Source organism: Pseudophryne corroboree, chromosome 8 (genome assembly GCF_028390025.1).
Source record: "Pseudophryne corroboree isolate aPseCor3 chromosome 8, aPseCor3.hap2, whole genome shotgun sequence".
NCBI classification, from domain to species: Eukaryota; Metazoa; Chordata; class Amphibia; order Anura; family Myobatrachidae; genus Pseudophryne; species Pseudophryne corroboree.
The window spans coordinates 163887930-163902719 of NC_086451.1; the positions used below are offsets into that span (position 1 = coordinate 163887930).

Consider the following 14790-nt stretch of genomic DNA (forward strand, 5'->3'; position numbering starts at 1 on the left):
AGCGCCCACTATCCCAGTTTGTTGACACAGATACCGACACGGATTCTGACTCCAGTGTCGATTACGATGATGCAAAGTTACAGCCAAAATTGGCAAAATCCATTCGATTTATGATTATGGCAATAAAAGATGTTTTGCACATCACAGAGTAACCCCCTGTCGCTGACAAGAGGGTACATATGTACAAGGGAAAGAAGCCTGAGGTAACCTTTCCCCCCTCACACGAGCTGAACGAGTTATGTAAAAAAGCTTGGAAATCTCCAGATAAAAGACTGCAGATTTCCAAAAGGATTCTTATGGCGTATCCTTTCCCATCAACGGATAGGTTACGATGGGAATCCTCCCCTAGGGTGGACAAAGCATTAACACGCTTATCCAAGAAGGTAGCCCTCCCGTCCCAGGATACGGCTACCCTCAAAGAGTGTGCTGACCGCAAACAGGAGATTACCCTGAAGTCCATTTATACACATTCAGGTACCTTACTCAGACCGGCAATTGCGTCGACCTGGGTGTGTAGTGCTGTAGCGGCATGGACAAATGCCTTATCTGAGGGGATGGATAGCCTAGACAAGGATACTATTTTATTGACCCTGGGGCATATAAGAGATGCTGTCCTATATATGTGTGTATGCAAACTACCGGTGGTGCTGCAGGGCCCACACCCCTTTACTTGTCTTGTAGAGCAGCTCTGAAGCTGTTACAGTGCCCAGCTGCTGCAAGAAATCAGCTTGAATGCTTCAGGGGCTTGGGCATGGCCAACATGAGCCCCACACCGAAGGAGGGTGGGGGTGTTTAATGCAAACTTGGGGTTATCCAAGCGCCGCAAAAGACCGCCATGCCCCGCATGCCCCTTTTCTCTTTTCATATACAGATGAGGGTTCCAGCCAACTTTGGCCCACTGCTTGGATGACATCACCGAATGCAAATCCGTCTGCTGCAGACCTTCCCCCAGGAATGCTTGCAATAGTTGTTGCATATGGTTTAATGTCTGAGGGTGCTTCAGTATTCGGCAGCCTTCCGCCATCCCATGTTCATCTGAAAAGATGTGGTCTCCCTGCAGTTGTTGTCCCCAGACGAGAGTTCCCTTGTGCTTCCTCAGTTAAATCTCCTTAACTTGACGAGGGTGTGCCCGAGCAGCCGCCCGCCCCAGCCCTTTCCCAACACATACTTATCTTGCATATGAGATCTCTTGATCATGAAGATAGTTCTCACAGGTTGAGGTTCATCCTGGCCCCGCTCCCCGCTGGAGAGCGCTGATGAGGACAGCAGCGGGGCTTCAGCAGCAGGGTGAGTATGTGTGGCCAGAGACCTCCCTTCCCATGTGCAGGCCTGCAGAGTGTGCCGCGAAGTATGGGGCATGTGACACTCTCCCTCCCTGGGGCTCTTCCAGATGTAGCTCCTCAGCAGTATTTTTCCCGGGCTGCGCGGCGCTCTCCCCGACTGGCATCCGCCCTGGAACACTGCCTTCCTCAACGCAACATCAGCAGGGGGCCCGGGCCTCATCACCATCCCAGGTCTTTCTCATGTATGTATCATGTATGTGTGTGTGATATATGTATGAATCATATATGTTTGTGATATCTATCTATCTATCTATCTATCTATCTATCTATCTATCTATCTATCTATCTATCTATCTATCGTATGTGTGTGTGTATATATGTATCTATCATGTATGTATGTATGTATGTATGTATGTATGTATCTATCTTGTATGTATGTGTTCTATCTATCTATCTATCTATCTATCTATCTATCTATCTATCTATCGTGTGTGTGATATATGTATGTATCTATCATGTATGTGTTATATGTATGTATCACACCTTCCTCTATACATATACATACATACATACATACATACACCTATATCTGTACGTACACTGACATACACACACCAACATCTATACATAAACACGCTGACCCCTAAACGTACACCAACGTACCCACATGTGAATCTATACATACATGTGCTGACACCTGGACATACACTGATGTACCCACACCTAACATCTATACATACACATGCTAACAACTGGACGTATACAGACTAGAGATGAGCGCCGGAAATTTTTCGGGTTTTGTGTTTTGGTTTTGGGTTCGGTTCCGCGGCCGTGTTTTGGGTTCGACCGCGTTTTGGCAAAACCTCACCGAATATTTTTTGTCGGATTCGGGTGTGTTTTGGATTCGGGTGTTTTTTTCAAAAAACCCTAAAAAACAGCTTAAATCATAGAATTTGGGGGTAATTTTGATCCCAAAGTATTATTAACCTCAAAAAACATAATTTACACTCATTTTCAGCCTATTCTGAACACATCACACCTCACAATATTATTTTTAGTCCTAAAATTTGCACCGAGGTCGCTGTGTGAGTAAGATAAGCGACCCTAGTGGCCGACACAAACACCGGGCCCATCTAGGAGTGGCACTGCAGTGTCACGCAGGATGGCCCTTCCAAAAAACCCTCCCCAAACAGCACATGACGCAAAGAAAAAAAGAGGCGCAATGAGGTAGCTGACTGTGTGAGTAAGATTAGCGACCCTAGTGGCCGACACAAACACCGGGCACATCTAGGAGTGGCACTGCAGTGTCACGCAGGATGTCCCTTCCAAAAAACCCTCCCCAAACAGCACATGACGCAAAGAAAAAAAGAGGCGCAATGAGGTAGCTGTGTGAGTAAGATTAGCGACCCTAGTGGCCGACACAAACACCGGGCCCATCTAGGAGTGGCACTGCAGTGTCACGCAGGATGTCCCTTCCAAAAAACCCTCCCCAATCAGCACATGATGCAAAGAAAAAGAAAAGAAAAAAGAGGTGCAAGATGGAATTATCCTTGGGCCCTCCCACCCACCCTTATGTTGTATAAACAAAACAGGACATGCACACTTTAACCAACCCATCATTTCAGTGACAGGGTCTGCCACACGACTGTGACTGATATGACGGGTTGGTTTGGACCCCCCCCAAAAAAGAAGCAATTAATCTCTCCTTGCACAAGCTGGCTCTACAGAGGCAAGATGTCCACCTCATCTTCACCCTCCGATATATCACCGTGTACATCCCCCTCCTCACAGATTATCAATTCGTCCCCACTGGAATCCACCATCTCAGCTCCCTGTGTACTTTGTGGAGGCAATTGCTGCTGGTCAATGTCTCCGCGGAGGAATTGATTATAATTCATTTTAATGAACATCATCTTCTCCACATTTTCTGGATGTAACCTCGTACGCCGATTGCTGACAAGGTGAGCGGCGGCACTAAACACTCTTTCGGAGTACACACTTGTGGGAGGGCAACTTAGGTAGAATAAAGCCAGTTTGTGCAAGGGCCTCCAAATTGCCTCTTTTTCCTGCCAGTATAAGTACGGACTGTGTGACGTGCCTACTTGGATGCGGTCACTCATATAATCCTCCACCATTCTATCAATGTTGAGAGAATCATATGCAGTGACAGTAGACGACATGTCCGTAATCGTTGTCAGGTCCTTCAGTCCGGACCAGATGTCAGCATCAGCAGTCGCTCCAGACTGCCCTGCATCACCGCCAGCGGGTGGGCTCGGAATTCTGAGCCTTTTCCTCGCACCCCCAGTTGCGGGAGAATGTGAAGGAGGAGATGTTGACAGGTCGCGTTCCGCTTGACTTGACAATTTTGTCACCAGCAGGTCTTTCAACCCCAGCAGACCTGTGTCTGCCGGAAAGAGAGATCCAAGGTAGGCTTTAAATCTAGGATCGAGCACGGTGGCCAAAATGTAGTGCTCTGATTTCAACAGATTGACCACCCGTGAATCCTTGTTAAGCGAATTAAGGGCTGCATCCACAAGTCCCACATGCCTAGCGGAATCGCTCCGTGTTAGCTCCTCCTTCAATGCCTCCAGCTTCTTCTGCAAAAGCCTGATGAGGGGAATGACCTGACTCAGGCTGGCAGTGTCTGAACTGACTTCACGTGTGGCAAGTTCAAAGGGCATCAGAACCTTGCACAACGTTGAAATCATTCTCCACTGCACTTGAGACAGGTGCATTCCACCTACTATATCGTGCTCAATTGTATAGGCTTGAATGGCCTTTTGCTGCTCCTCCAACCTCTGAAGCATATAGAGGGTTGAATTCCACCTCGTTACCACTTCTTGCTTCAGATGATGGCAGGGCAGGTTCAGTAGTTTTTGGTGGTGCTCCAGTTTTCTGTACGTGGTGCCTGTACGCCGAAAGTGTCCCGCAATTCTTCTGGCCACCGACAGCATCTCTTGCACGCCCCTGTCGTTTTTTTAAAAATTCTGCACCACCAAATTCAAGGTATGTGCAAAACATGGGACGTGCTGGAATTGGCCCAGATTTAATGCACACACAATATTGCTGGCGTTGTCCGATGCCACAAATCCACAGGAGAGTCCAATTGGGGTAAGCCATTCCGCGATGATCTTCCTCAGTTGCCGTAAGAGGTTTTCAGCTGTGTGCGTATTCTGGAAAGCGGTGATACAAAGCGTAGCCTGCCTAGGAAAGAGTTGGCGTTTGCGAGATGCTGCTACTGGTGCCGCCGCTGCTGTTCTTGCGGCGGGAGTCCATACATCTACCCAGTGGGCTGTCACAGTCATATAGTCCTGACCCTGCCCTGCTCCACTTGTCCACATGTCCGTGGTTAAGTGGACATTGGGTACAGCTGCATTTTTTAGGACACTGGTGACTCTTTTTCTGAGGTCTGTGTACATTTTCGGTATCGCCTGCCTAGAGAAATGGAACCTAGATGGTATTTGGTACCGGGGACACAGTACCTCCAACAAGTCTCTAGTTGGCTCTGCAGTAATGATGGATACCGGAACCACGTTTCTCACCACCCAGGATGCCAAGGCCTCAGTTATCCGCTTTGCAGTAGGATGACTGCTGTGATATTTCATCTTCCTCGCAAAGGACTGTTGAACAGTCAATTGCTTACTGGAAGTAGTACAAGTGGGCTTACGACTTCCCCTCTGGGATGACCATCGACTCCCAGCGGCAACAACAGCAGCGCCAGCAGCAGTAGGCGTTACACGCAAGGATGCATCGGAGGAATCCCAGGCAGGAGAGGACTCGTCAGACTTGCCAGTGACATGGCCTGCAGGACTATTGGCATTCCTGGGGAAGGAGGAAATTGACACTGAGGGAGTTGGTGGGGTGGTTTGCGTGAGCTTGGTTACAAGAGGAAGGGATTTACTGGTCAGTGGACTGCTTCTGCTGTCACCCAAAGTTTTTGAACTTGTCACTGACTTATTATGAATGCGCTGCAGGTGACGTATAAGGGAGGATGTTCCGAGGTGGTTAACGTCCTTACCCCTACTTATTACAGCTTGACAAAGGGAACACACGGCTTGACACCTGTTGTCCGCATTTCTGGTGAAATACCTCCACACCGAAGAGCTGATTTTTTTGGTATTTTCACCTGGCATGTCAACGGCCATATTCCTCCCACGGACAACAGGTGTCTCCCCGGGTGCCTGACTTAAACAAACCACCTCACCATCAGAATCCTCCTGGTCAATTTCCTCCCCAGCGCCAGCAACACCCATATCCTCCTCATCCTGGTGTACTTCAACACTGACATCTTCAATCTGACTATCAGGAACTGGACTGCGGGTGCTCCTTCCAGCACTTGCAGGGGGCATGCAAATAGTGGAAGGCGCATGCTCTTCACGTCCAGTGTTGGGAAGGTCAGGCATCGCAAACGACACAATTGGACTCTCCTTGTGGATTTGGGATTTCAAAGAACGCACAGTTCTTTGCGGTGCTTTTGCCAGCTTGAGTCTTTTCAGTTTTCTAGCGAGAGGCTGAGTGCTTCCATCCTCATGTGAAGCTGAACCACTAGCCATGAACATAGGCCAGGGCCTCAGCCGTTCCTTGCCACTCCGTGTGGTAAATGGCATATTGGCAAGTTTACGCTTCTCCTCCGACAATTTTATTTTAGGTTTTGGAGTCCTTTTTTTTCTGATATTTGGTGTTTTGGATTTGACATGCTCTGTACTATGACATTGGGCATCGGCCTTGGCAGACGACGTTGCTGGCATTTCATCGTCTCGGCCATGACTAGTGGCAGCAGCTTCAGCACGAGGTGGAAGTGGATCTTGATCTTTCCCTAATTTTGGAACCTCAACTTTTTTGTTCTCCATATTTTATAGGCAGAACTAAAAGGCACCTCAGGTAAACAATGGAGATGGATGGATTGGATACTAGTATACAATTATGGACGGACTGCCACGGTTAGGTGGTATAAAAAAACCACGGTTAGGTGGTATATATTATAATAATAATACAATTATGGATGGACGGACTGCCTGCCGACTGCCGACACAGAGGTAGCCACAGCCGTGAACTACCGCACTATACACTGGTTGATAAAGAGATAGTAGTATACTCGTAACAACTAGTATGACACTATGACGACGGTATAAAGAATGAAAAAAAAACCACGGTTAGGTGGTAGGTATATAATAATAAATAATACAATTCTGGTCGGACGGACTGCCTGCCGTGTGCCGACACAGAGGTAGCCACAGCCGTGAACTACCGCACTGTACACTGGTTGATAAAGAGATAGTAGTATACTCGTAACAATTAGGATGACACTATGACGGTATAAAGAATGAAAAAAAAACCACGGTTAGGTGGTAGGTATATAATAATAAATAATACAATTCTGGTCGGACGGACTGCCTGCCGACTGCCGACACAGAGGTAGCCACAGCCGTGAACTACCGCACTGTACACTGGTTGATAAAGAGATAGTAGTATACTCGTAACAATTAGGATGACACTATGACGGTATAAAGAATGAAAAAAAAACCACGGTTAGGTGGTAGGTATATAATAATAAATAATACAATTCTGGTCGGACGGACTGCCTGCCGTGTGCCGACACAGAGGTAGCCACAGCCGTGAACTACCGCACTGTACACTGGTTGATAAAGAGATAGTAGTATACTCGTAACAATTAGGATGACACTATGACGGTATAAAGAATGAAAAAAAAACCACGGTTAGGTGGTAGGTATATAATAATAAATAATACAATTCTGGTCGGACGGACTGCCTGCCGTGTGCCGACACAGAGGTAGCCACAGCCGTGAACTACCGCACTGTACACTGGTTGATAAAGAGATAGTAGTATACTCGTAACAATTAGGATGACACTATGACGGTATAAAGAATGAAAAAAAAACCACGGTTAGGTGGTAGGTATATAATAATAAATAATACAATTCTGGTCGGACGGACTGCCTGCCGTGTGCCGACACAGAGGTAGCCACAGCCGTGAACTACCGCACTGTACACTGGTTGATAAAGAGATAGTAGTATACTCGTAACAATTAGGATGACACTATGACGGTATAAAGAATGAAAAAAAAACCACGGTTAGGTGGTAGGTATATAATAATAAATAATACAATTCTGGTCGGACGGACTGCCTGCCGTGTGCCGACACAGAGGTAGCCACAGCCGTGAACTACCGCACTGTACACTGGTTGATAAAGAGATAGTAGTATACTCGTAACAATTAGGATGACACTATGACGGTATAAAGAATGAAAAAAAAACCACGGTTAGGTGGTAGGTATATAATAATAAATAATACAATTCTGGTCGGACGGACTGCCTGCCGTGTGCCGACACAGAGGTAGCCACAGCCGTGAACTACCGCACTGTACACTGGTTGATAAAGAGATAGTAGTATACTCGTAACAATTAGGATGACACTATGACGGTATAAAGAATGAAAAAAAAACCACGGTTAGGTGGTAGGTATATAATAATAAATAATACAATTCTGGTCGGACGGACTGCCTGCCGTGTGCCGACACAGAGGTAGCCACAGCCGTGAACTACCGCACTGTACACTGGTTGATAAAGAGATAGTAGTATACTCGTAACAATTAGGATGACACTATGACGGTATAAAGAATGAAAAAAAAACCACGGTTAGGTGGTAGGTATATAATAATAAATAATACAATTCTGGTCGGACGGACTGCCTGCCGTGTGCCGACACAGAGGTAGCCACAGCCGTGAACTACCGCACTGTACTGTGTCTGCTGCTAATATAGACTGGTTGATATTTAAAGAGATATTAGTAGTATACAACAATACTATACTGGTGGTCAGGCACTGGTCACCACTCCTGCAGCAAAAGTGTGCACTGTTAATTAATATAATTGTACTCCTGGCTCCTGCTAACAACCTGCAGTGCTCCCCAGTCTCCCCCACAATTAATTATAAGCTTTTAATTTATACATTGATGACTGTGCAGCACACTGGGCTGAGCTGAGTGCACACAGACTGAGTCACACTGTGTGACTGACTGTGCTGTGTATCGTTTTTTTTTTCAGGCAGAGAACGGATATAGCAGAGAGAAGTGAACGGATATATTATATTAAATAAAAGTTAACTAGCAACTGCACTGGTCACTGACTGTGGTAAACTAACTCTGTCTGCGACTCTGCACAATCTCTCTCTATCTAATCTATCTATCTCTATTCTAATGGAGAGGACGCCAGACACGTCCTCTCCCTATCAATCTCAATGCACGAGTGAAAATGGCGGCGACGCGCGGCTCCTTATATAGAATCCGAGTCTCGCGATAGAATCCGAGCCTCGCGAGAATCCGACAGCGTCATGATGACGTTCGGGCGCGCTCGGGTTAACCGAGCAAGGCGGGAAGATCCGAGTCGCTCGGACCCGTGAAAAAAAACATGAAGTTCGGGCGGGTTCGGATTCCGAGGAACCGAACCCGCTCATCTCTAATACAGACGTACCCACATTTGCATCCATGCATATATAGATGTAGGTGTGTGTACGTCAGTGTACGTCCAGGTGTCAACGCGTGTATGTATAGATGCAGGTGTGGGTACGTCTGTGTATGTCCAGGTGTCAGAATGTGTATGTATAGATGCAGGTGTGGGAACGTCAGTGTAGGTTCAGGTGTCAGCGCGTGTATGTATAGATGCAGGTGCTTGTATGTCCAGATGTCAGTGCATGTATGTATAGATGCAAGTGTGGGTACGTCGGTGTATGTCCATTTGTCAGCGCGTGTATATATAGATGCAGGTGCTTGTATGTTGGTGTATGTCCAGATGTCAGCATGTGTATGTATAGATGCAGGTGTGGGAATGTTGGTGTATGTCCAGGTGTCAGGGCGTGTATGTATGGATATTAGGTGTGGGTACATCAGTGTATGTCCAGGTGTTAGCGCATGTATGTATAGATGCAGGATAATAATCGCACAGCGTGCCCCCCGCCAACCACAAACCTCCCCCACCCCCCTGTATGACATAAACACCGCTAATTCCACTTACACACAATAATTTCAGTTTGCGACCAGGAGCCGGCAATGTATGTGCACCCAAATGAAGCCACTGTACATGCCCTGCAGGCTGCTATGTACTGCACAGGTGCAACAAATTTAAATGCCCTATCTTTAAAATGGGGCATATTTTACTAAATTAAAAAAACCTGTAACTTTCTGTAAAACCTTAACCCTTTGGGGTTACTTAGGCACTACACTAACATCGGGGTGTAGAGTTGGATGTTGATCCAAGGCACCAACAGGCTAAAGCTTTGACTGTTCCCAGGATGCCTTGCACCGCCTCCTCTATAACCCTGCCCAGTGGCGTAACTAGACCTTTGTGGGCCCCATAGCAAAATTCTGAATGGGCCCACCAGCACTCAACAAGAATGAGTGGCGTTTGGGGTCAGAAAAGTAGAGGGGAAGGGGTCTGACAGAGTAGGGGGCAGGACATGAATGAATAGAAACTGAGGTCTCCATTATATAAAGAAATACAGTATGTGTGTCTGTGTGTATATCACACACACACATATAAGGGAAATTCAAATGCCCTCAATTATTGCGCCCATTACACTCTGGTTTTGGTGCACAAAGCACCTAAACCTGAATAAAGTAATGGGCGCGATCGTCATTTAGATAAATTGGTTAAATCCATTTCATTTAGCTAATTTATCCAAACTACCTTTATTGTATCTTTGTGGGTGAATGATGTGTGGGTCAGTGTTGAGGGTGGTGGAGGAGATGGGTAATAGGCACAGCAGGGTGTAGACAGTCAAATAGTGTGCTTAGAGGTTCAGAGTCATTGTATGAGACTCTGGCAACAGTGACTTGATGAGTCTGGTGTTCATAGGGTGGGACGCACTAACCTTTTTATGCTATTGAAATAGTTCTCCTCCTGACCGACGCAGTTCCTTGCTCCGAGGTTGGTGTATTGTCCTGTTGCAGCGCCTCTCCACTGTTGTCACAGTGAGCTGTGTGGTGTTGCTGGCGCATGCCAATCTCCCCCCAACCTCCCTCTGGCATTTCAGACCTACGTACGCATGATGGGATCTTGTATGATATGCGCGTGTGCTGTAGAGATGAAAGTGGCGGTGAGGAGGCAGATCGTGAGATGGGGAAACTTTGTGGACTGTTAGCGAAGGGGAGCACTGGGCAATCTGAGTTGCAAAGAGGGCAGCAGAAGAGGTTATTGCATGTGCACTGGTGACAGGTCCATCCTTGGTGGCTAGCCTCAGTGGTAAAGGGGTACATGAGCTAGTGTCCCTTGGTCAGCCATGTACCATGGCCACCTCCCTACCTCCTATATATTCTCCCTAATCTGTCACTTTGTTACGGTCTGCTGCTGGCACTGGTGTATCGTCCTGCAGATGCCGTCTCCGCCCATTGCTGTGACTTCCCCCAGAGTTAGCCACACAGAGTGACAGATCTGGGAAAATATATAGGAGATCATTACTTTCACTTGCAGCCTACCTTATTTTTTGCAGCCTAGCATGCTCCTGACCCCTTCTCTCACTAATACTTATACAACATTCATGAACTCATCTTAAGGTTTCTTTATTATTCAGTCACACTGTCTTGGATCCAAACCATTTCCTGTGGCATTGCAGTCAAACAATTGAGCTATTTACCCTTGCATAGAAAGGTATAATCTAAGCTAGAGAATTCTATTTGGAGCTCACCTTGTACTTTGTGAAGAAATAATCAGCATTGTGGCTGAGCAGATATATGGAGTGTGTGGCTGCACACTGCATTGATCTGCTGAGTTGCAATGCTAATAGATAACCGGATTTCTATTCCAATCAGCCAGTGTTGGAGAGATGGTCTGCCAGATTACATAATGCATACCAGAGCCATAACTAGACTTTTTAGTGCCCTGTGACAGAGAATTATATGCCCCCCCCCCCACTATTTTTGCAATATGGACAAAAGGCGCATGCCTCGTGGGGAAGGGGCATAACAAGATTGGTCTCAGAGAAAGCACATGAGATATGAAGATATATCTAGTATACTTGACACTCAATGGTTTGTGGTATTGCCGGGGGGCCCTCCTTAAATGCATATACAGTCACACATGGCTTGCTTGTGCAAATGGCATATCACCAGTTCCAAGGTAATACTTTATACAGCTGGTTGAGATCCTGGTCGGTGGATATGGATTCCAAGAAAACCCTGGAGGTGCTTCCTTTCAAGGGAGACACTCTCTTTGGAGAAGACCTCAATAAGATTGTAGCTGATCTGGCTACTGCTAAAACAACTTGCCTACCTAGTATGACTCCTACCACGCAGAAGGCTACAAGTACTTTTCCTTGGCCCTTTTTTGTCAATTACCATTTTAATAATAGGGTAAAGAAAATTAAGTGGATTTTTGAAAGAAAACAATACTGTCAATATACTATTAAAACAAATTAAAATGGTAAAAGTTATTGTACTGTAAGTAAAAATAAAAGAGCCAACATATCAATCCCAGTTTTGGATTACTTTAATTAACAAAAAATCTTGCCCTGGATTAACAAAATCCTTTCCTCATACTGTCAGTCTCCTCTGGGCACAGTTTCTCTAACTGTGGCATAGAGGCGCATAGAGGGAGGAGCCAGTGCACACCCAGAACTAAAGTCTTTCTTAAAGTGCCCATGTCTCCTGCGGAGCCCGTCTATCCCCATGGTCCTTTCGGAGTCCCCAACACCCTCTACGGACTACGAGAAAAAGATTTACCGGTAGGTTTAAAATCTTATTTTCTACTTTATTCTTTTCTATCCTAGTTTATTACGACCAACTCTCATCCAAGGAGTTTGATATTCTACTACCTGCATGCAATTTAAATTGCTTAAATTGTTTATATGGTTGATTTGTCCTTCACAACCCATAATCTGCAACTTGGATGTACTTGTGTCATTGAAAATCTTATAATAAAAATGTTTATATATTGAAAAAAAAAGTTAAAAAGACATATGCATTCAATATTTGAAGAAACAAAATAAAATAAAGCTATGTATTGGGTTTCACTAACAAGCACATTGGAAGACTTGACTACTGTTAAAAGACATGCATTACATGGTATAGAGCCACAAACCACAATGTAGTAAAATAAAAACAAACTTACATGTGCTAGAGCTAGGGAGGGTCGCTGCTCGGGCAGCCCCCTGTCAAGTGAAGGAGATCCAACTGAGGCAGCACAAGGGAACTCTCGAAAGAAGAACAAGGCTAGAGGAAAATCTGAGACAAAGAAATCTGACTTTTACCAGAGCTGTCCAGAGGAAAGCACAAACACAGCCCCCCACTACCACAAATAATGCAGTCGAGTTTCCCACATTTGTGGAAATCACAGGGGTCAGCATACCCAGAATGCAATGAATGAACCTCACCCTGGGAGAACAATCTTCATGACCATGGTATCTCCTATGCAAAATAAGTATGATTTGGGATAGGGCTGGGGAGGGCCGCTGCTCAGGCACATCTCTGTCAAGTAAAGGAGATTCAACTGAGGCAGCACAAGGGAACTCTCATCTGGGGACAACAACTGCAGGGAGAACACATATTTTCAGATGAACATGGGAGGGCAGAAGGCTACCTAATACTGAAGCACCCCCAAACAACAAACAAAATGCAACAACTAGTGCAAGCATTCCTGGGGGAAGGCCTGCAGCAGATGGATTTGCATATGGTGATGTCATCCAAGCAGTGGGTCAAAGTTGGCTTCAACCCTCGTCTGCATATGAAAAGAGAAAAGGGGCGTGCAGGGCATGGCAGCCTTTTGCGGCGCTTGGATGACCCCTAGCTCGCATTAAACACCTCCACCCTCCTTCGGTGTGGGGCTCATGTTGGCTATGCCCCAGCCCCTGAAGCATTCAAGCTGATTTCTTGCAGCAGCTGGGCACTGTAACAGCTCCAGAGCTGCTCTGTAAGGCAAATAAAAGGGTGTGGGACCTGCAGCACTACCTGTAGTTCGCATTGTGCGTTGGAAGGCAAAAAGTAAGCAGACGGGAGAAGTCAGGATAGTGCGCAAGGGCATAGAAGGGAGGGGCTCAAGAAAAGAGAAGTGGAAACAGACAGCAAACTAGGCTGGAGAGAGACCTGAGACAAAGAGATCTGAATTATACGAGAGCCGACCAGGGGAACACAAATTATGCAGTCAAGTTTCCCACATTTGGGGAAATCGCAGGAGCAGCACACCCAGAGTGCAATGGGTGATCCTTGCCCAGGGAGAAGCAACTTCATGATCATAGTATCTCACCTGGCAGGTAAGTAGGAGTTGGGCTAGAGCTGGGGAGGGTCGCTGCTCGGGCACCCCCCTGTCAAGTGAAGGAGATCCAACTGAGGCAGCACAAGGGAACTCTCGAAAGAAGAACAAGGCTAGAGGAAAATCTGAGACAAAGAAATCTGACTTTTACCAGAGCTGACCAGAGGAAAGCAATACCACAAATAATGCAGTCGAGTTTCCCACATTTAGGGAAATCACAGGGGTCAGCATACCCAGAATGCAATGAATGAACCTCACCCTGAGAGAACAATCTTCATGACCATGGTATCGCCTATGCACAATAAGTATGATTTGGGATAGGGCTGGGGAGGGCCACTGCTCAGGCACATCTCTGTCAAGTAAAGGAGATTCAACTGAGGCAGCACAAGGGAACTCTCATCTGGGGACAACAACTGCAGGGAGAACACATATTTTCAGATGAACATGGGAGGGCAGAAGGCTGCTTAATACTGAAGCACCCCCAAACAACAAACCAAATGCAACAACTAGTGCAAGCATTCCTGGGGGAAGGCCTGCAGCAGATGGATTTGCATATGGTGATGTCATCCAAGCAGTGGGTCAAAGTTGGCTTCAACCCTCGTCTGCATATGAAAAGATAAAATTGGCATGCAGGGCATGGCGGCCTTTTGCGGTGCTTGGATGACCCCTAGTTTGCATTAAACACCTCCACCCTCCTTCGGTGTGGGGCTCATGATGGCTATGCCCCAGCCCCTGAAGCATTCAAGCTGATTTCTTGCAGCAGCTGGGCACTGTAACAGCTCCAGAGCTGCTCTGTAAAGCATGTAAAAGGGTGTGGGCCCTGCAGCACTACCTGTAGTTTGCATTGTGCGTTGGAAGGCACAAAGTAAGCAGACAGGAGAGGTCAGAATAGTGCGCAAGGGCATAGAAGGGAGCGGCTCAAGAAAAGAGAAGTGGAAACAGACAGCAAACTAGGCTGGAGAGAGACCTGAGACAAAGAGATCTGAATTATACGAGAGCCGACCAGAGGAAACACAAATTATGCAGTCAAGTTTCCCACATTTGGGGAAATCACAGGGGCAGCACACCCAGAGTGCAATGGGTGAGCCTTGCCCTGGGAGAAGCACCTACATGATCATAGTATCTCACCTGGCAGGTAAGTAGGAGTTGGGCTAGAGCTGGGGAGGGTCGCAGCTCGGGCACCCCCCTGTCAAGTGAAGGAGATCCAACTGAGGCAGCACAAGGGAACTCTCGAAAGAAGAACAAGGCTA

General features: G+C 46.6%; 3 non-coding genes and 1 pseudogene across 3 annotated transcripts; all 4 read right to left on the reverse strand.

Moving 5' to 3' along the window:
- Positions 1-12552: 12552 nt before the first annotated feature.
- Positions 12553-12716, reverse strand: LOC134950897 (U1 spliceosomal RNA). The gene has a single exon (XR_010183734.1). It is a non-coding gene; the product is annotated as a U1 spliceosomal RNA (small nuclear RNA).
- A 672-nt stretch (positions 12717-13388) lies between these two features.
- LOC134952671 (U1 spliceosomal RNA) lies at positions 13389-13549 on the reverse strand. Its single transcript, XR_010185145.1, has one exon. It is a non-coding gene; the product is annotated as a U1 spliceosomal RNA (small nuclear RNA).
- A 145-nt stretch (positions 13550-13694) lies between these two features.
- LOC134953399 (U1 spliceosomal RNA) lies at positions 13695-13849 on the reverse strand (annotated as a pseudogene).
- Positions 13850-14520: 671 nt separating this feature from the next.
- LOC134952310 (U1 spliceosomal RNA) lies at positions 14521-14683 on the reverse strand. The gene has a single exon (XR_010184864.1). It is a non-coding gene; the product is annotated as a U1 spliceosomal RNA (small nuclear RNA).
- Between the last annotated feature and the right edge of the window lie 107 nt (positions 14684-14790).